The sequence below is a fragment of the Salvia splendens genome, chromosome 10 (assembly GCF_004379255.2).
Source record: "Salvia splendens isolate huo1 chromosome 10, SspV2, whole genome shotgun sequence".
NCBI classification, from domain to species: Eukaryota; Viridiplantae; Streptophyta; class Magnoliopsida; order Lamiales; family Lamiaceae; genus Salvia; species Salvia splendens.
In genome coordinates, this window is record NC_056041.1 from 27,040,207 (window position 1) to 27,061,771 (window position 21,565).

Sequence of the window (21,565 nt, forward strand, 5' to 3'; positions counted from 1 at the left end):
CTCGTCCATTTCATTCATATCACACATCCTCTTCTCGGCTGCAGCATCATAATCCAAATTAAGCTTTTGCAAAGCCCAAAAAGCTTTATGCTCAAGCTCTACCGGCAAATGGCAAGCCTTTCCAAAGACCAACTTGTATGGTGAAGTTCCAATCGGGGTCTTATACGCCGTTCGATATGCCCACAAAGCATCATCTAACTTTTGAGCCCAATCCTTCCGAGACGGCCTTACAACTTTCTCAAGCACCCGCTTTATCTCACGATTGGAGACTTCAACTTGACTACTCGTTTGGGGATGATAAGGGGTAGCAACCTTGTGTTGGACACCATACTTACCTAGGAGGTTCTCAAATAACTTATTGCAAAAATGAGTTCCTCCATCACTGATAATGGCTCGTGGCGTCCCAAAGCGGTTAAAGATGTGATTCTTGATAAACTTCAACGCCACTTTGGCATCATTGGTCGCCGAGGCCACTGCCTCTACCCACTTAGAAACATAGTCAACAGCAACGAGAATGTATTGCTGCCCATTAGACTTGGGAAACGGTCCCATGAAGTCTATTCCCCAAACATCGAAAAGTTCTACCTCGTGAATATTATTCATCGGCATTTCATTTCTCCACGAGATATTGCCGGTTCTTTGGCAACTGTCACATCTCTCTACATAGGCTTTTGCATCCTTGAAGGTCGATTGCCAATAGAATCCGGACTGAAGCACCTTAAATGCGGTTCGACGTGCTCCAAAGTGGCCGCCATACAACGAATCATGGCATGCAGACAAAATCTGAAGGTGCTCATGTTCTCCCACACACCTTCGAATCACTCCATCACTACAAATACGGAAGAGAAACGGATCTTCCCAAACATATGCGCGGGTGTCACTCAAAAACTTCTTCTTTTGGTTTGATGACAACCCTTCTGGTATAATGCCCGTGACAAGGTAGTTCGCCAGATTAGCAAACCACGGCACATATGTTTCCCGAGCTTCCACTTGCAACACTTGCTCGTCGGGAAATTTCTCATTGATCCTTCTCTTTCTTTCATCTTCCGTCTCTTCCAATCCTTCTAGTCTAGAGAGATGATCAGCTACCAAGTTCTCGGTCCCCTTTTTGTCTTTAATCTCCATGTCAAACTCTTGTAGTAAGAGGATCCACCTCACCAACCGAGGCTTTGCATCTTTCTTGTTCATCAAATACTTGATAGCTGAATGGTCCGTGAACACTACCACCTTCGTGCCAAGTAAGTATGCACGAAACTTCTCAAAGGCGTACACTACTGCTAACATTTCCTTCTCCGTCGTGGTGTAATTCAGTTGAGCTTCATTGAGTACTTTGCTAGCATAGTAGATGGCATGTAGGACCTTATCTCTCCTTTGGCCTAGAACGGCCCCCACAGCATAGTCCGAAGCATCACACATCAATTCAAATGGCTTCGACCAATTGGGTGTGATAATAATAGGAGCTTCGACTAGCTTTTTCTTCAGCAATTCAAATGCCTCAAGGCATTTCTCATCAAAGACGAACTTGGCATCCTTCTCGAGTAAGTTGCAAAGTGGCTTTGCAATCTTCGAAAAACCTTTTATAAACCGTCGGTAGAATCCCGCATGTCCAAGGAAACTACGGATGCCCTTCACATTCGTTGGGGGAGGTAACTTCGAGATCACATCAATCTTCGCCTTATCCATCTCCAACCCCAACTCTGACACCTTGTGTCCCAACACTATGCCTTCCTTGACCATGAATTGACACTTTTCCCAATTGAGCACGAGATTTGACTCCTCACATCTTTGTAAGACCCGTCTCAAATTTTCCAAGCAGAGGTCAAATGATGATCCAAAGACGGAGAAGTCATCCATAAAGATCTCCATTATGTCTTCATTCATGTCAAAAAATATTGCCATCATGCAACGTTGAAATGTAGCCGGTGCATTACACAAACCAAAAGGCATCCGGCGGAAGGCATACGTACCAATCGGACATGTGAATGTCGTCTTATCTTGATCTTCCGGGGAAATTGCAATCTGATTGTACCCCGAGTATCCGTCTAAGAAGCAATAATGGGAATAACCCGCAATCCTATCGAGCAACTGATCTAGAAATGGCAACGGAAAGTGATCTTTTCTCGTCGCCGTGTTCAACTTCCTATAATCCATGCAAACTCTCCATGAGTTCACCAATCGAGTTGCCAAAATTTCATTCTTTTCATTCACGGTCACGGTTATTCCCCCTTTCTTCGGTACACATTGCACCGGGCTAACCCACTCACTATCGGAAATGGGATAGATCATCTCATATTTCAATAGTTTCTTCACCTCCTTTTCCACCACTTCTTGCATAAATGGGTTCAACCTTCTTTGTCTTTCTCTTACCGGTTTAGCTCCCTCTTCCATCAAAATTTTATGCATGCATATAGCGGGGCTAATCCCTTTGATGTCGGCAATAGACCATCCTAGAGCTTTCTTGTGTGACTTCAGTAGCTCTATCAACTTCGATTCCTCTTCATCATTCAACATCGCCGATATCACAACCGGTAAAGATTCATCCTCACCAAGGAATGCGTATTTCAGATTTGTCGGGAGTGGCTTCAATTCTAGCTTTGGTGGTACTTCAATTGAAGGCTTCACATCCACCACAAAAGTATCCACCACACTTTCATTCTCGACACTTGGTTGTTCAACTCGATAATCTTCACTTTCATCAAAATCAAAGTCTACTTTAATTGTCGAACCAAAGTCTCTTTCCAAGCTCCCCTTATCATATACGCTTCCTTCTATACTTGCCGAGCAACGCATCTTGTCAAAAATGCACTTGTCGAGGACATCAACTCTAAAGCACGCTTTTGCATCACTAGGATGCTTCATCGCTTTCTCCACATTAATGGTCACTTGCTCACCATTAATTCTAAACGTGACAGAGTTGTCCTTAGCTCCTAGCAACACGTCCCCCGTGGCGAGAAACGGCCTGCCAAACAGAATTGGCACCTCTTTGTCTTCGGGCATATCCAATACTATGAAATCAACGGGGATGACGAACTTGTCCACCTTGACCAAGACATCCTCTAATATTCCCGTGGGCTTCACAATGGAGTGATCAGCCAATTGTAGAGCAATGTCGATGGGCTCCATTCTGTTCTCCAGTCCAATAGCACGTGCCGTTTTCAACGCCATCAGTGAGATCCCCGATCCTTGATCTAATAGACATTTTGTGAAAATTGTGTTGCCTATCTCACAAGGAATCACACAACTTCCCGGATCCCTCTTCTTCATTGGCATCATTCCTGAAATCAGTTGTGAGCAATTCATGCTCAAAGCCACTATCCCCTCGTCTTGCAATTTCTCCTTATTTGCCATCATGTCCTTGAAAAACTTGGAGAACTTGGGGAAATTAGTGAAGAGGTCTACCAACGATACATCCACATTCACTTTTCGAATCACGTTCATCATCCACTCGAAGCTTTTCTCCTTAGGAGCTCTCTTCTTCCTCTTCGATGGATATGGTGGAGGAGGAATGTGATCGGAGAAGTTGAACTTGTTTTTCGGGTCTAATGCCGGACTTGTCATCATCTGTCCCTTTGATTCCATCTCTACTTTCTGCTTTTCCTTCTTTTCTGCTGAAAACCTGTCGCTTATCTCGGATTCTACACCATTTTCCTTGCTGCCGGATACAGCCTGTTCTTGACCATGTTGGGCACCCTGCACCAACGCGGGACTTCCCTTACATGCCTCGTCCGCCCCTGCGTGCGAGGAATGCAAGCCTAACATCTCATCCGCCCCTGCGTGTGAGATGCCGGAAGTGCCTTGGCCGTCCATTGATGGTGTCGAATCCAACTCACGACCACTTCTCAAGACCACCGCTTTACATTGTTCATTGCCTCTCGGATTGGGTACGGTATTACTCGGGATGGTGTTAAGAATCCTCGTGTGTGATGCTATGGCAAGCTGCCCGATCTGCGTCTCAAGATTCCTCATTGTCGCCTCCATCTGCCCAAACTTTTCTACCGTCTTGTCCTTGAAATTCTCGTTCTCCTTTTGACTCTTAGACATAAACGAGAGAATCTGTCCCAACTGATCCTCGACTGATGGTTTCTTCTCATAACCCGGGGGTTGAGTGTTGTTCCTCCATTGGTTACCCGAGTTGTTGCTAGGACCAGCTTGATTCCATCCCGTTTGTTGAGGCCTCCAATTTTGCTGATTGTTGTATTGGTTGCCTTGATTGAACCCTTGGCGATTGTTGCCAATATAGTTCACATCCTCGACGGGTGGTCCTTCAAGACTTGGGCATTGATCAGTATGATGTCCACCTTGGCACAATCCACACTTCATCACAGTCACTGCTTGAGGTTGAGGATTCAGATGAAGAGATTTCACTGCCTTTGTCATCGACGACATTTGAGTGCTTATATCCGCCAGTTGAGCCTCAATTGCGGTCACTCTTTCCGCATCCTTTGTAGCACCAAACGTATCTCCTGCTCTATCAGCTCCTCGCCTTGGATTGTGCCAATTCCTTTGATTGTTGGCCAACCTTTGGAACAAGGCTCTAACCTCATCGTGAGTGAGATCATCTAGGTTCCCATTTGAGCCTGCAGTGACTAGTCCCGTGCCCTCATTGTTGAGACCTTTGTAGAATTTTAAAAGGTCATGCCCCGGAGCTAGTCCATGACTTGGGCATTTCCTTATCATCTCCGTGAATCTCTTCCATGCTTCCGCAAAAGACTCATCATACTTCTGTCGGAATGAAGTGATCTCCTCTCTCAACTTCTCAATCTTCATTGGAGAGTTGTATTCCAAGAGGAACAAAGTCTTCAACTCTTGGAATGTTGCTATGTTGTAGCCCGGTAGAGAGTCATACCATGCTCTTGCTTTCTCCCTCAACGAGAACGGAAATAGGGCCCTCTTAATCCGATGATGCTCCACGTTTGGAGGTCTATGCGAGTTTGTTAGCTCATAAAAGGCATTGAGGTGGCTCGCCGGATCTTCCTCATCCCGTCCGTGGAAAAGATTTCCTCCATTCACCAAACTAATGTAGTGAGGTGGAATGTTGACGTTGTCGTTTGCATAAGCGAACAATGTACCTATAAAACTCAAAAAGAAAAATCAAACAAAATAAAATAAAAACTAAAACAATTAAGCATAAACAAGCTATTGCCTCCCCGGCAACGGCGCCAAAACTTGATGCGATATTTTAGAGTTCTTAATCAAAGTATAAAGATTATCAAGTTCAATTATTTTAACTCTAATAATACTACACTACTGCAAGAATACAGTATCGTAGTAGTATTTCAAGTGTCGATCCACAGGGAGGCGAGATTGCTTACACTTAATATGACTACACAAAGCATATAAAGATTTTGTTTTGATTTTGAGATGGTTAACTAACTTAAGCTACTGAAATGAGATTTTTAACACGAGAAAGACAAGTCACTCCAAGTTGCTCTCTAAGCTTGCGTTGTTTTACACCATTTACAACGAAACATACGACGGGATTATAATTATCAACCTAATCGCGTGCACTGAACATGTCTACGACGTATAGTTCACAGTCAGCTGAACACTTGTTCCATGAACCAACTTTCAACGACATTTAATTCCTGCGGATGCGCGGGAACAAACGTCGTCTACTATAATTACTTACCTAATCCACTATCAATTTATCCCCTGAACAGTTCTAAATCGATAGCATACCAACAAACGATCAATCCTAAGCTATGTTAAAGAGACGATAGTTAAGATTTAACAACACTACATCATTAGCCAAAAACGTAGCATTTTAATTATCAAACACATTGTTGGTATCAAACGTACGATTCAAGGTGTTAAAACAAATATACAAGCCTAGATTACAACTTGGAGCAACAAAGAGAGTCTAGCCTATACACATGGTAGAATGTAGAAACAAAACCATAGGTGTGTTGCTCTCGTCGAGTGGAGTCGGGATTCGGGAATAGATGGTCGGAATAATGGCCGGAATGCCTTCCTTCTCTTCTTCCTCTCCTCCTTTCTCTCTGTTTTCTCTCTAATCTCGTGTGTGGAAAACCGTCTCCCCCTTTTTTCTAAACCGCCGGCCCCCTTTTCTTCTTTCAAGCCCAACTGCTACAGTAACTATCAATTTGCAGTTAAATTTGAAACACCCGACCGGGTGTATTTTGAAACTGAAAAATCACCCGGCCGGGTGACAGAACTTCGACCCTTGCTGGACTTTGCAATGCCTTCTCGACCTTACCCAGCCGGGTGGAATATTAACTCAACAAATTCACCCGGCCGGGTGACATCAATTCCTCCTCTTCTGGACTCCGTCTTCCTTACGAAACGCACCCGACCGGGTGTGTTTGTTGGTGCAAAACTCACCCAGGCGGGTTTCTGTCCACGCATAATATGGAGCAGAAATCAAGTCACTCTCTTGCTGCTGCACCTGCTGTGTGCTGCCAAGCACAGAAGCAGGTGCGCCTCTTCTTCTACACTTCACACACTTCATCTCAGGAGCTCCACAGTCTGTCATGCACTAGTACTGCCTCTTCCCGTACACTACACTTTCTCCCAAAGCCATTTCCATTTTCAATGTGTTTCGTCTCCTGCAAATGTTCAAGAGTAATGCTGAAAACATGAATCTAATTATTGATATGATCATACAGGTCAATTAGTGATGAGTAAGCATCAGGAATAAATTGGGGTAAGCCAGATGGTGTAAATTACTTAAATATATCCACAGCCGAGGAAGCAACTTAAGTAATTTACATCCCGAATAATGATGAAAACACAATTTGATGAGTCGTAATTTACATATAAATGCCTAGTCTAAGGGGACAAAATGTAGGAAATATGCTTCGCATCATATATGCTTGAAAAAAATTAAGATTTGGTAAAAAGTGTCCATAGATCATCACAGAATGTGTCACTCAAACGTGAAGCAATTATCCAACACTTAGAATAGAAGCGAAGTAATGAACAAAATTGATAAATAAATAGGAATTGTATAACCAAAGTCGTTACTAACACATCCCTAGAATTCTATGAATTTAGTTACACATGATTGAATAATCTAAAGACATAGTTAGTAGGAAAAACAATGAATACATAAGAACTAAAGTAATAAAACCTAAAGGTTGAATCCTTGTAGCCTTGATCTTCTCTTGAATTATTCTTCAAACACCTTTAACTTGATGAACAGTGGAAGAACTCTCAAAATATTCTCTCTAGAAAATTATGCAGCAAAAGGATCTCTTTGATGAAGCTTGAGGGGATATTTATAGCCTTATTTTCGTGTTCCACAATTATGGCAAATATTCAGCACAATATAATAAATCTTGGAGAAAAAGTAGGTCAAATCCGTGCACCACGTTTTCCCAGCGGTCGCTGGCTAGTGATCCGTAGCTTCTTTCTCTTGAACAGCGGTCGTTGCACTTTGTTTCAGCGGTCGCTAGCAATCATCCAGCTACTGGATCTCCGGGAATGGTCGCTGGTCGTGTTCCTCTTTTCAGCTCAATTTTTCTGAAGTGGACCGCTACATTTTCAACGGTCGTTGGTTGTGTTGCTGCAGACCGCTGGACTCTTCGAATGCTCCAGGTTTCCAACTTCAACTTTTAGCTATCTTTCCAGGCTTTATTTTGCACATTTCTCACAAAACACGTCAAAATACCAAAATAGATAAAATCTGCAATTAATGGACATGTAATGCAACTTTGACACTCAAGACAGACCAAATAATGGCCTTAAAATAGTATAAAATCCGAGCGTATCAGCGATCGGCCTCCATTGCACGTTGTCGGGCCGATGTAGGCGCCGATATTCAATTTTTTTTAATTTAATTCATCTCATCTTTTACACACTATATACCTCATTCCCCATCAATTCACATTCATTCCTCTTCAATCTCAAATTTACTTCTGTCTAACAAAATGGGGTTGCAGAAAGGAGAAATCGAACATTTCTTGAAATGGTTCAATCTATGATGTCTTATGCTCAGTTGCCTAAATTTCTGTGGGGTTTTGCGCTAGAAATAACGTGTTATTTCCACAATAACTTACCTTCAAAGTCAGTACCCATGACACCTCATGAGTTGTGGACATCTCAGAATATGGGGTAGTCCATCACATGTGCTAGTTAAAGATCCAGGTAAATTGGATCGTCGTACTGAGGTATGCTTGTTTATGGGATATGCCAAAGGAACAAAAGGCTATGAATTCTATAGTTCTCAAGACAACAAAGTGTTTGTGAGTACAAATGAAAAGTTCTTGGAAGAGAAATATATAAAAGAATCAGAAACTCAGAAGTATAATCACTCTTGATGAGATAAGAGATGATGACGTTCCAATTACTCAAGAGGAAACTCCACAAGAAAATATTGCACCAACTATTCAACTTCTATTCCTTTGATTGTTGAGCCTCGTCGTAGTGGGAGGGTTTCAAAAGAACCTGAAAGGTGGATTGGATTGGGAGAGTCTTCTGACTCAGTTTTCGGTCATCTAGAACCTGATCCATGGAACTACAAAGAAGCAATAAATGATTTGGATGGCCTCAACTGGATTGAGGCGATGGATTCCGAACTACAATCAATAGAGGGTAAGGACATTTACGACCTTGAAAACCTACCCGAAGGCTGCATTGCTGTTGGAAGCAAGTGGGTGTTCAAACGTAAACGAGGTCCTGATGGGAAGGTGAAATTGTTTAAAGCTAGATTAGTGGCAAAGTGTTATAAGAGAGGGCATCGATTATGATGAGACCTTCTCACCTGTCGCTATGCTTAAATCAATACGGTATCTACTATCCATCACAGCCTACATGGATTGGGAAGTATGGCGATGGATGTTAAGACCGCATTCTTACATGGCAGTCTTGAAGAAACCATTTAACATGAAACAACCCGAGGGCTATGAGATTAAGGGTAAAGAGCACATGGTATGGAAGCTTAAGAGATCCATTTATGGACTCAAACAAGCATCTAGAGCATGGAACATGTGCTTTGATAAAACTGTAAAATCTTTTGGTTTTGATCAGTGCAATGAAGAAAGCTGCGTGTATAAGAAAGTTGAAGGTGCAAATGTGGTGTTCTTAGTACTTTATGTTGATGATTTCTTATTGATTGGAAACAACAAGATGTTGTCGTCTGTAAGAGACTGGTTGTCTACCCAGTTTGAGATGAAGGACTTAGGAGATGCGGGACACATTCTTGGAATCAAAGTGATTAGAAATTGCAAGAAAAGAATGTTGTACTTATCTCAAGAATCCTACATCGATATCGTACTACAATGCTTTAGCATGGAAAATTCCAAGAAAGGTTTTGTACCCTTCAGATATGGAATTCATCTATCCAAGGAGATGTGTCCTAAGATACCTACAGAGATAGAGGACATGGAAAAGGTTCCATATGCTTTGGCAGTTGGAAGCCTCATGTATGCTATGTTGTGTACACGACTTGATATATGCTTTGCGGTAGGCATGGTAGCTAGGTATCAGTCGAACCCTAGCCAAGGACATTGGACTGTAGTAAAGAATATTCTCAAGTACCTGAAAAGGACTAAAGAGTATGTTCTAGTTTACAAGGCATCTGATCTATGCCCTATAGGGTGCATGGATTCATATTTTCAATCTGATTGTGATTCGAGGAAGTCTACTTTTGGCTATGTGTTCACCTTGGGAGGTGGAGCCATTATTTGGAAGAGTGTGAAGCAGAAATGCATTGCAGACTCAACCATGGAAGCTGAATATGTAGCTGCTTCTGAAGCTGCAAAAGAAGCTGTATGGCTCAGAATTTTCTCAAGGAGTTGGGTGTGATTCCAAGTTTGCCAAAGAGTATCACAATTTATTGTGACAACTCTGGTGCTGTTGCAAACTCAAAGGAGCCGCGATCCCATAAAGCAAGCAAACACGTAGAGAGGAAGTATCACATCATTCGAGAGATTGTACAGAGAGGAGACATACAAGTAGTCAAGATTGCAACAGAAAACAACCTTGCTAATCCTTTCATAGAAGCCCTATCGGGTGGGACGTTTAATCGCCACATGGGAGGCACAGGTGTTAGATGCATTAAAGACTCGGACCTGCTTTCACTATACGTGGGAGAAATTGAAGAAAATTGATAGTAGTATACTCGAAAGCCTGTTTTGAGTATAAGTGCGAGATTGTTAGAACATATATACTAAATAACATTTTTCGAGTTTATTATAAATTTGATAAATTGCTTGTATATTGTAAATTCTCCTTATTTAATGAGAATAATAAATGTTTTCTTCATGCTGTGTATTTTACTTTAATGGGTATTGACCGTCTTTAATTATATAATTAAAACGCCGGAAAGTAAAATCAGTTTAAGTGTTCTACATTGAAGACTGGGTCGTGAAACAGGTCATCACAGTAGGTGACTCAGCCGGAACCTTGTAGAAGTAAAACTTTTTCACAACCTAGATAGGCTTTGGCTAGCTGTCGCGAAAGGTTGCAGTGTCCATCTGAAAGTCGTCTTTACCTTGGGAATGACTAGTGACACTGGTGTGTTATAGCATTAAAAGGATCTAAAGTATAGACATGTCTTTATTGCTATCTACTGAAAGACGATGTCTTGGAGATTTAATATTTCTTAATCTTTGTAATAATATAGGACACACGTAATTTAATCATACGCTGCTTTGACTAATCAGTAGGTGCGTGTTTTTTTGCAACCCAATATTCCTGATATCTTGGGTAGTAGTAATTAATAACTAGTATGGTCTCAGTTTTATTATTACATTGAATCATGTGCTTTCGCGGTTTGACTATATCCCCAAGTGGTGTTCGAGAAAGGTTCTATTATTCGGAAACACGACCGGTTTGGATTTAATCCAAGAATAATAGAAAAGCAAAATATATTATTTAATATACATCTCGTACTAGATAAACTCTTGGAAATAAAAAGATATTAATTAATTTAAAGTTCATAGCAGACTACAAATTAATTAATGGATATGGAAAGTCTTAAACACGTGATATAATATATTAAAGAGGTTAACCCGTATTGCTTGTAATCACGGATTGGATGGGCGGTCAGTATTTTTTCTATAGTGGCATAAGAAATATTCTATTGGCTTTATATTAAAAATCATGGGTTATAATTTAATTAGTAAAGAAGGTCCAATATGGGAGGCCCAATCCAAGCCCCATAGATCCCTAACCTAGCCCATCACAAACTCTATAAATAGGGATGAAGGAGGTGTGACAAAAATACACAACATAAGAAGTGAAAACCCTAGCCTCCACACTTGGAATTTTCGATCCTCTCTCTCTCTCTTATAGAGGAATTCGAAATTCCTCTTTGTGTGTTCTTGGCTTTCTTTTCTTCTCCTTCAAGATCCTTATTGTTTCTAATAGATTCCTCCCACAAGGAAGTTGGATCTAGATTTGGGTCATAGGTTAGAAGATCCTTGGTTTTGCAATCAAGCTTCAAGACCTACACGTGGAGAAGTAGCAAGCCACTTCGATTCTTTGGAGAATCATAATTGTAAGTTTTCACCATCATAATTTAATTCTAAATTATGTGATTAATTGCGCAATAATATGTTTCTACATGTTGAAGCATGAAATTGAATCGATCCACATAATCTCCTAAATAGATCCTTTTGTGAATTTATTTAATTTTCAATTTCCGCTATGCAAATCCCAAGACGATTCCCCTCCCCCAACAGTGACACGCCTATTTTTACTGTCAGATTGAGATGGAGAGAGTTAGAGAGAGGTAGAAGATTCAAGAGAAGAAGTGAAAAAGGTGAGTCTTTCTAACTTCCACAATTCATTTTATTTTATTGTGGTATCAACTAAAAGGATCCACAGCGGTGTGGCCTAGCAATAGCCCAACTTAAAACTCCTCCTGACACATCATCATGGACTAGCAACAGCCTAACCAATGTCCTAGTAAAGCAACAACCTAGCAATAGTGTTAGGGTTTGTATACTAGAAATCACATTTCGAGTGATTGAATACTGTAAAAACTCTTATTTTATTTTCCAAGGAATAAAACAGATTATTTTTGTCGTAATATTGTTATGTTTTACATTTAATGGATGTTTATTGCATATTTAAATGTATAAGAAACTTAACAAAGTCTAAGTCTTTGTTTTAGTAGACCGGTTATGAGCGTCATCCACTTTAAGGTAACACGGTTAGTTCTGAACAAAGAAAAAAAAGAATTTCACAATCCAGATAGGCCTAGACTACCTATCGAGAAAGGTTGCAATGTCAGTCCGGATCTAACAGCGCGACGTGTCTTTATGCCATCTACTGAAAGACGAGGTCTTGATAAATATTTATTTCTTAATCAATATATGTTAGCATTAGGCATACGGTATTGATTATGCACTACTTTGACTTATCAAATGGTGCGGGTTTTTTGCAACACAATAATCCTGATATATTGGGTAGTGGTGATTAATATCTAGCAGTGCTAGGATTGCTATTATGTTGAATTGTGCGCTAGGTGAGTCTCGTTTGATAATTTCCCCAAGAGGAGCTCAAACAAAGTTTTATTATTCGGAACCTAGCTAGTTGGGGTTTAATTACCCTATGAATAATAAATAAGTGTTTCATGCTAAGTCCACTTTTGGAATTAATATGATCTAAATTAATTAAGTCCATAGCAGGCATTAATTAATAAATGGACATTTATATCTTAAGCGCGGGAAATGAAAATCAAAACGAAAATCCGGATTACATGTAATTTTGGATTTGGATGGGCAGGGCAATATTATTTCTATAGTGGCTGCTTATAATATTTCAATATAAGATTGTATTAATTGTGGGTTCAATTTAATTTAATTGTGGGTTCAATTTAATTAGTAGTAAAAAGCTAATTGGTGGAGGCCATATCCCAAACCTTCTATAGATCCCTGACTGGGCCCAATATGTAACTTAATATAAATAGGAGAATAAAGGAGACAGAAAATATATTCTTTATTTTTAATTAAAAAGTTTCGTCCCCTCTCCCTTTAGAAGTGGACGATTTTTACAGCTCTCATCCATGAGATTTTTTTGTCTTATTTATTTAAGTCCTAGTGTTCTGGTGAGATCAGCCCACACTGATATCGGAATACAGTTCGGGAACCAGTCAGAAGATCCGTGGTCTAGTACTCGACAACTTGACAAGGAGAAGTAGCGAGCAATCTACGATTCTTTGGAAAATCAAGAAGGTATGATTCCTACTCCGTAGAAAAGCATGTTTTAGGTTTCAATTAATCTTAAAGCATGTTTTAATTCAAGTTTTGAGCATGATACATGTGATAATTACGCGAATAGATTTTGTCTAAATAATCTGCTAAATAGATCGAAGTTATTATGTGATTTATTTATATGCGCTTCCACTGCCAACCCCTTCAACTAGCCTAGAAATAGCCAGGCCAATGTCCTAGCTCAGCAAATATAAAAATGACAAATACGAAATAAAACATCCGAAAAAACATAGTTTATAGTACTATTCGAAAACCTTCGTTGTGTTACAATTTTTAAAAATAAATGCAACGGTTAAACAAGTGGTGTGAATAAAATAAAGTGTAACGATTAGTATATATAGAGTTGAAAAAAAATAAATAAATAAACAATTAAATCGGCTATCGAGTCGCTAGTCGATCACTCGTCCACACAGCGGTGGACGAGCGATCGGCTACCGGCTAGCCGATTTCGTCCATGCCCTAGCTCTAGGGCTTGTTTTTTCATCCTTCCCGTTAGCCGCAAGCAATGGTGGACTAGCCGAACGCCTAGCCGCTCGTCGTATCGAACCAATTAAACATTAGAATTCATATCGAACCAAATATTTATACTTTTCAGTGACGGAGGGAATATAAAAATTACTCCCTCCGTCCCACCTTAGCAGTTCCAGTCAGTTTAGTCTGTCCATTAGGAGTACCAACTAAAATCTTCAATAAATAGTAATGGCTCCACATTCCACTAACATAGCGGCAAGGAGCTTAGACATTAATGCATGAGGTGCCGAGTTCGAGCCCTCTTGACATCAGTTGTAATTTCCTGCTATCTATAGTATAGGAGTTTATTTGTAATTTCATCCCTTATATAGGAGTTAATTTTTTTGCAAAAAAAAACTAATAGTATATAAAAATGGGATCCATATTCCACTATCTTTTTTCACCAACTTTTTCTTTACATTTCTTTAAACTCGCGCAAAACTCAACGGGACTGCTAAAGCGAGAAGGATGGAGTATTATACTACATCCGTCCTATAAAAATAAGGGCTTTGAGTATATGGTAAAGAAGAAAGGAGATAGAAATAAAAAGTGATTGAGGTATTATTAATAGAGATTGAGGCACACCTCATAAAAGAAAAAACTTACAAAAAATGGAGGACTATTTTGGGGGACATACCGAAATAGAAAAACAAGACTATTTTTGTCGATGGAGGGAATAATACAATACTCCTTCTAGTTTCCATTAATTTTGTGATTTTCATCTAATCTCCATTAATTGTCTTATTTTACCTTTCTTATTTTTGGCAAGTGAACTCCATACGAAAAAAATCATTGAAAAAATCATTGCACTTATAATTGTTAAATGGTATAGACAACATATTTAGAGAAGAAAGCAATGGGAGAAGATTATTGTATTTTGATTGAATGATGAAATGGTACTCAACACCCATATATTTATAGGGATGTTGGTGACTTTTGAGATCCTACAATAAATATATATTCATGGAACTACACTACTATTGGAACAATGCATGCACATCTTCAATGCTTCTTGGAACTCTATTCTTCTTTAATGCTTGTTGATACTTCCCCTTTTCTCAACACTCCCCCTCAAATTGAGTGGTGGGATCTCCAAAACTCAATTTGGAAAGCACATCTTCAAAGCTCCTTGAGTTGACTGCTTTAGTTAGGATGTCGGCAAGTTGATCCTCAGAGCGAACAAAAGGGAGTTCGACAATCCCATTCTCAATGTTTTCTTTGATGAAGTGTCTGTCAACCTCCACATGCTTCGTTCGATCATGTTGTACTGGATTTTGTGAGATGCTTATAGCGGCTTTGTTATCACAATACAACTGGCACTTGCTTGGAGGGAGATTAATCTCTTTCATCAATCTCCTTAACCATAAAATCTCGGTCAACCCACTTTTAATCCCACGAAATTCTGCTTCGGCACTCGAAAGAGCCACCACCTTCTGCTTCTTACTTCTCCATGTTACCAAATTACCTCCAACAAAGGTAAAGTAGCCTGCTGTAGACTTCCTATCGTTTGGGTTCCCTGCCCAGTCAGCATCTGTATAACCATGAATCTCAAGATGCCCATTTTTAGCGAACAACACTCCATGCCCTGGAGTTCCCTTCAAATACCGACAAATCCTAAGTGCTGCCTCCATGTGATCTGTCTGCGGCTTATGCATGAACTGACTTACGACCCCAACTGCATAGGCAATATCTGGCCTAGTGTGCGAGAGATATATGAGTTTTCCGACTAGTCGCTGATATCGACTACGGTCAGCCAACTTGGCTCCTTCTCTGATTTGTAATCCGTGATTAACCGCCAGAGGAGTGTCTGCTGGTTTACATTCCAGTAGGCCAGTCTCTGCTAGGATGTCCAAGATATACTTCCTTTGTCGCAGAAAAATTCCTTTGGTTGACCTTAGCACTTCAATCCCAAGAAAGTACTTGAGATTCCCCAAGTCCTTCATCTCAAATTCCTGAAAAAGATTTTTCTTTAATTCCTCAATCTCTTCTAGGTCGTCACCTGTAATAATCATGTCATCAACATATATGATTAAACATGTGATCTTGTCACCCTGCTTCTTAAAAAATAGCGTATGGTCTGAATTGCTCTGTGTATATCCATAGCTAATCATTGCCCCAGCAAACTTCCCAAACCATACTCTTGGAGATTGCTTCAATCCATACAAGGTCTTCCTCAATCGGCACCCTTCACCTGCTTTAAAATCTGTTGCAAAACCTGGGGGTGCCTCCATGTAAACTTCTTCTTCCTTCTTCAACTCTCCATGTAGGAAGGCATTCGTTACATCAAACTGGTGTAATGGCCAGTCCCTATTAGCAGCAATGGATAACAACACCCGAATTGTGTTCATCTTAGCTACTGGAGAGAAGGTCTCAGAATAGTCAACTCCATATGTCTGAGTATAGCCTTTTGCGACAAGTCGTGCCTTGTACCTTTCTATCGAGCCATCAGGTCTTCTTTTGATAGTGAAGACCCATCGACAACCCACTGGTCGTTTCCCTTCTGGTAGAGCACATTTCTCCCATGTGTGGTTTCGAATCAGTGCATCAATCTCTTTCTTCATTGCTTCCCTCCAATGCTTGAATTTCATAGCTTCTTCCCATGTCTGTGGTATTTCTTCTTCCTCATATAGTGCATTCTCGAAAGCCCGAGCCATCTCTGATAAATGGCCTTTGGCTAGGTTCACAACAGAGTACCGCTTTTTCTTGTCAATCCTCTCTGGCGTATACCTTTTGGGTGGAACTCCTCTGTTTGACCTTGGTGGAAGTATGTACCTCCCAGTGTCAGGGTCAACTCCTTCGACCTCGACTTCCTCAATTTCCCTTTCTTCGGCCTCAATTGAATTTTCTTCTGCACTCACAGTGTTAGCCAAACAATTATCTGTATCCACAGGATTACTTACATTGGATAACCTTAACGGAGAAATATTTGAGGCGATGCCACTTTCTACGATGGACTCTACCACATCAGAGACTTGCTCAGCGGAATTGCTTACTGTTTTCTCTGATAGATCCGCATCAGGATTGCTTGGCGTTGGCAGTGGCATTGAGATCCAACTTAGCGGGTCCGTATCATTGTTATCCCTAACATTACTCTCCCCCTGACCGCTAAGATGGGTAAAGAAGTACTCAGTTTCAAGAAAGTTGCAGTTCATTGTAACAAACATCCGGTTGGACTTTGGATCGAAACACCTATACCCCTTTTGATTTACCCCATATCCTACAAAAACGCATTTGATAGCGCAAGGGGATAGTTTAGTTCTTTCATGTTTAGGAATGTGGACAAAAACGGAGCATCCGAAGACGCGAGGTTCAAGAGTCAAGGGCGGAGGAATTTTTGTGAAGGTGGACAAGACTTGTAGAGGAGTTTTGTGTTTGAGAATACTTGTGGGCAATCGGTTTAAGAGATAGGCTGAGGTGGCAATGGCTTCTGGCCAGAAGTGTTTCGGGGCTTTTGACTCTATAAGCATAGAACGAGTCATTTCGAGGAGAGATCGATTTTTCCTTTCAGCCACACCGTTTTGTTCGGGAGTATGAGCACATGTGGTTTGGTGTATAAGACCTTTGTTTTGGAAGAGTTGTTTCATGGTAGAATTAACGAACTCCCCCCCATTATCTGACCGAAGGACCTGAATGGTTTTGTGAAACTGAGTTTGGATAAGGTTATAGAAATGGGTAAAGTGTGACAAAACTTCAGATTTTTGTTTCATGAAATATATCCAGGTCATGCGAGTGCAATCATCCACAAAAACTAAGAAATATCGAAAACCTTGCCCCCCAATAACTGGTGCGGGCCCCCAAACATCAGAGTGTACTAAGGCAAATGGGGTTTCAACACGAGTATTACTTAATGGGTAAGAGTTCCGATGACTTTTGGATAAAAGACAAGTTTCACAGTACATGTCATGCTTAGGAATAATACTAGGAAATAACAATTTTAAGTAACCGATAGATGGATGACCCAAGCGCCGATGCCAAAGCCAAGCTTTCCGGTCAGCTGATCCGTGAGTTAACATGGCAGTCCCTTTTTGAGCTATCTCATCCACATAGTAAAGCCCATCACGTTCAGTGCCACGTCCAATTATCTCTCCGGTTCGGATATCCTGCAACAGACAAAATTGTGGCTGCATTAGTAACGTACAATTCAATTCCTTTGTGACATGACTAATGGATAATAACTTATGAGACATCGAAGGAATATATAGACAATTTGATAACTGCAAAGTTGGGGAAATGTTAACGGTTCCAGCCCCCTCAACCACCGTAAATTCCCCATTGGCAGTTTGGATATGAGATTTTAGAGGTTTCTGAAGGTTGGTAAGGTCTGAGGCATCATATGTTATGGTATCGGTTGCCCCACAGTCAAAAATCCATTTATCATTTTTCTCATGGCCATTAGATACTGCACACACAACTCCAAGCTTCTCGAGAGGCTGAAATCGATTTTGGCAAGTGGTTTGGGAAATTATGGAATTTTCAGGAGATTTGGGGGCTAATTGTGACTGAGAATTTTGGTGGGGTAAAACCTGCAATTTCCCAAAGATTTGGGGGCTTCCAATAAAAGAGCCCCCTAACCCTAATCTACCTGAATCAGGCGCCGCCTCTCCCCTCATCAATTCTTCACTCCAATCGTGAATTACACTCCCACTTCCGCTGGCAACGAAGTTTGCTGCCCCGGTTGTGTTCGCCGGCCGAGCAGCTTCATTTCTGGTCCTTCCTCCTGGCTGGACAGCACCGGCGGTTTGCACGACCCCCTGCACGGCGTTGCCTCCGTCGCCTCCAACTGCTGCGGCGGCGTGCCCGCCACGGTTCCAGGGTGTTTGCGGTTGCGGCGGCTTGCCGTGCTTCTCTTCCCACCAATCTGGATATCCAACTAGTTCAAAGCATGAATCTTTTGTGTGTCTTTTCCGTTTGCAGTAGGAACACACCAATTTTGACTTGTCTTCTTCATCACTTCGCCGATTTCTATCATTGCCACTGCCGCGACCACCACTGTTGCTGCCGCGACCACCACCGTTGCTGCCGCGACCGCCACCCCGAGAGCCGCCGGTAGGGTTCTGCCACCCTCGGATGGCGAGGCCAGTTCCAATTCCATCCATGGCAGCTGCTCCGCCGGTGTTTGCCTGTTGTAGCACTCGGAGTCGTGTCTCCTCCTGCTGAATCAGGTTGTACGCATAGTCGACGGAGGGAAGCGGGTCCATTTTCAGTATCTCCCTCTTAGTTGTTTCATATTTGCTATCAATTGCATAGAGAAACTGACATACTCTCTGATCTTGTATGAATTTGTTATGAATCTCCATATCCTCTGGACATTTCATTGGGTTCGTCTGTTTTTGGTCGATTGAAATCCAGATCTCTCCCAACCGGCTCCATATTTCTTCTAATGAACTGCTTCCTTGTCTCAGTGTGGTTGCTTTGAACTGAAGATCATACACCTGGATTTTATCTCTTCCGCTCCCATATGTGACGGCCAACGCATCCCATATATGCTTTGCCGTCGGATGTTGTGAAACTCGACTGACCAGTCGAGGCTCAATGTTTTGTACTAACCAAGTGATCACACAGTGATCGGCTTGTTCCCATTGTATGAAGGCTGGATCGGTTCGCGGTGGGGAATGAGGCACTCCGGTGACGTGAGATACCATTCCCCGACCGCTTATTGCCGTCTTCATCAATACGGACCAAAGGGCGTAATTTTCTCCATTCAACTTATTCCCACCAATGTGGAGGGGCTGCGTGTCAATTCTGAATGGCATGGCAGCTGTTTCTGGTGGATTTGGTTGGTTCATCGCAAAACTATTGCGCATAAAGTTGGCAAATTGCCGGGCAAATTCATCTGCCATAGATGAATCTGAGGTTTCGGTTACTATATAGTTGTCATTTGACATTTTGGCTTATGGTTATAGGTACAGCGGAAAAAGGAAAAACAAAAAAAACGGGAAGGGGCCGAGAAAGGTATCAAGGACGATGATGATACCTTATCTGAGTCCAAACCCGCTCTGATACCATGTTAAATGGTATAGACAACATATTTAGAGAAGAAAGCAATGGGAGAAGATTATTGTATTTTGATTGAATGATGAAATGGTACTCAACACCCATATATTTATAGGGATGTTGGTGACTTTTGAGATCCTACAATAAATATATATTCATGGAACTACACTACTATTGGAACAATGCATGCACATCTTCAATGCTTCTTGGAACTCTATTCTTCTTTAATGCTTGTTGATACTTCCCATTTTCTCAACAATAATTAGTACTCCTTACGTTTTCTAAAGATATAGATTTTTTCCTTTAGTCCATCACCTAAAGATTCTAATAATTTAAACGTCACAAAAAAGCGAGAATATAAATTATATAGATAGAAATATAGTATTTTGGAATGAAACGAACGTAACTAACAGCATATTCAGAATAAAAAACTGTGATGAAGATTCAATGTGAAAGGTTAAACTGTGCAAGTAACTAACAGCAAATTCAGAATAAACAGCAGATTCATAATAAAAAACTGTGATAAAGATTCAATGTGAAAGGTTAAACTGTACAAGTAACTAACAACAGATTTAGAATAAAAAACTGTGATGAAGATTCAATGTGAAAGGTTAAACTGTGCAAGCAATCTTAACAATACCGACTAACAAAGTAAAAACTTAAGTATAATCATATTTGTAGGTTCTCTCATAACGATGTAGAAAGAAAGAGAAATTTTAAATAAATGAAGATGCATGTAACCTCCATAATATATAAATACTTGTACATGGGTGCGTTAAAATGACAATATCTTTTAAAGTAACATCATATCACCATTCCTAGCCAATCATTTGTACACGTGGACGAATAATCAGCTGTCATGTGGCAATCATAAAAAATGCTCAAGTGTAAATTTTCTGGCCAGCAATATCCGATACACTATACAATAATTTTTCTCGGCCAGCAATATCCAATACGCTAGACAATGGCGGATCCAGAAATTCATAATCGTGGGGTCGATTTGAACAAAGTCAATAAATATGGAGTAATATTTAAATAATTAATTTTTCAACAAAAATACATAAAATATAAATATCAATATCTTATATGTGCAAGATAGTTAGCTTCTATGAGTATACATATTTTGAAAACCACTCAAAATTATTTTGTAATACATATTTTCTACAAATGCGATCTCAAATGTTTACATCAAAACTATTAATTGACTTTCGTAATTCATGATCAACCTTAATTTCTCTTTTATCAATACCAATGTCATTGGATTGTTATAACTACCACATGATTTTTCAATTATTGTGGTTCTTATTCAACATTAAAAGAACTAGTAGAGACTCAAGTTTTTTTTTGGATTTTTTTTCATTAATCTAAAAGTGAAATAACATAATCAATACATTAAAAATTTTAAAATAGATCACTTAAATTATAATAAAAAAAATTAAATTCAATTATCATATCTATTTAAATTAGGACAAATAGTAATTACAAAATTACGAAATATAAAATTTGATCCTTACTATAAAGTGAGAGAAAATAATAATAATAATAATAATAATAATAATAATAAATAATAATAATAATAATTGTTATGCATATCACAATTCTTTGATTTCTTATGACATACACTCAGTGGCGCCTGTTAGACTTAAAATTTGATTTTGCGTAATTACATTACCTTAGTTTGGAATTGAAATAATGGAACAAATGCTGACATACATTTACTAAAAATAGTGTATATATATCCATGGACTGCAAAATGAAAAGTACTCCAGTTTAAGTCAATTAAAAAGGCCCATTTCTAAACCCACCCCCACCAAATTAAATTAAAAGAAATCAATTACTAATACGCTGGAGCGGGAGTTTTTACAGCTTAGAAATCAGGG

At 40.1% G+C, this 21,565-nt stretch overlaps 1 non-coding gene across 1 annotated transcript; it reads left to right on the plus strand.

Annotated features, from left to right (window-relative positions):
* Nucleotides 1-4,648: 4,648 nt before the first annotated feature.
* LOC121753461 lies at nucleotides 4,649-4,755 on the plus strand. Its single transcript, XR_006040435.1, has one exon. It is a non-coding gene; the product is annotated as a small nucleolar RNA R71 (small nucleolar RNA).
* The last annotated feature ends 16,810 nt before the right edge of the window (nucleotides 4,756-21,565 follow it).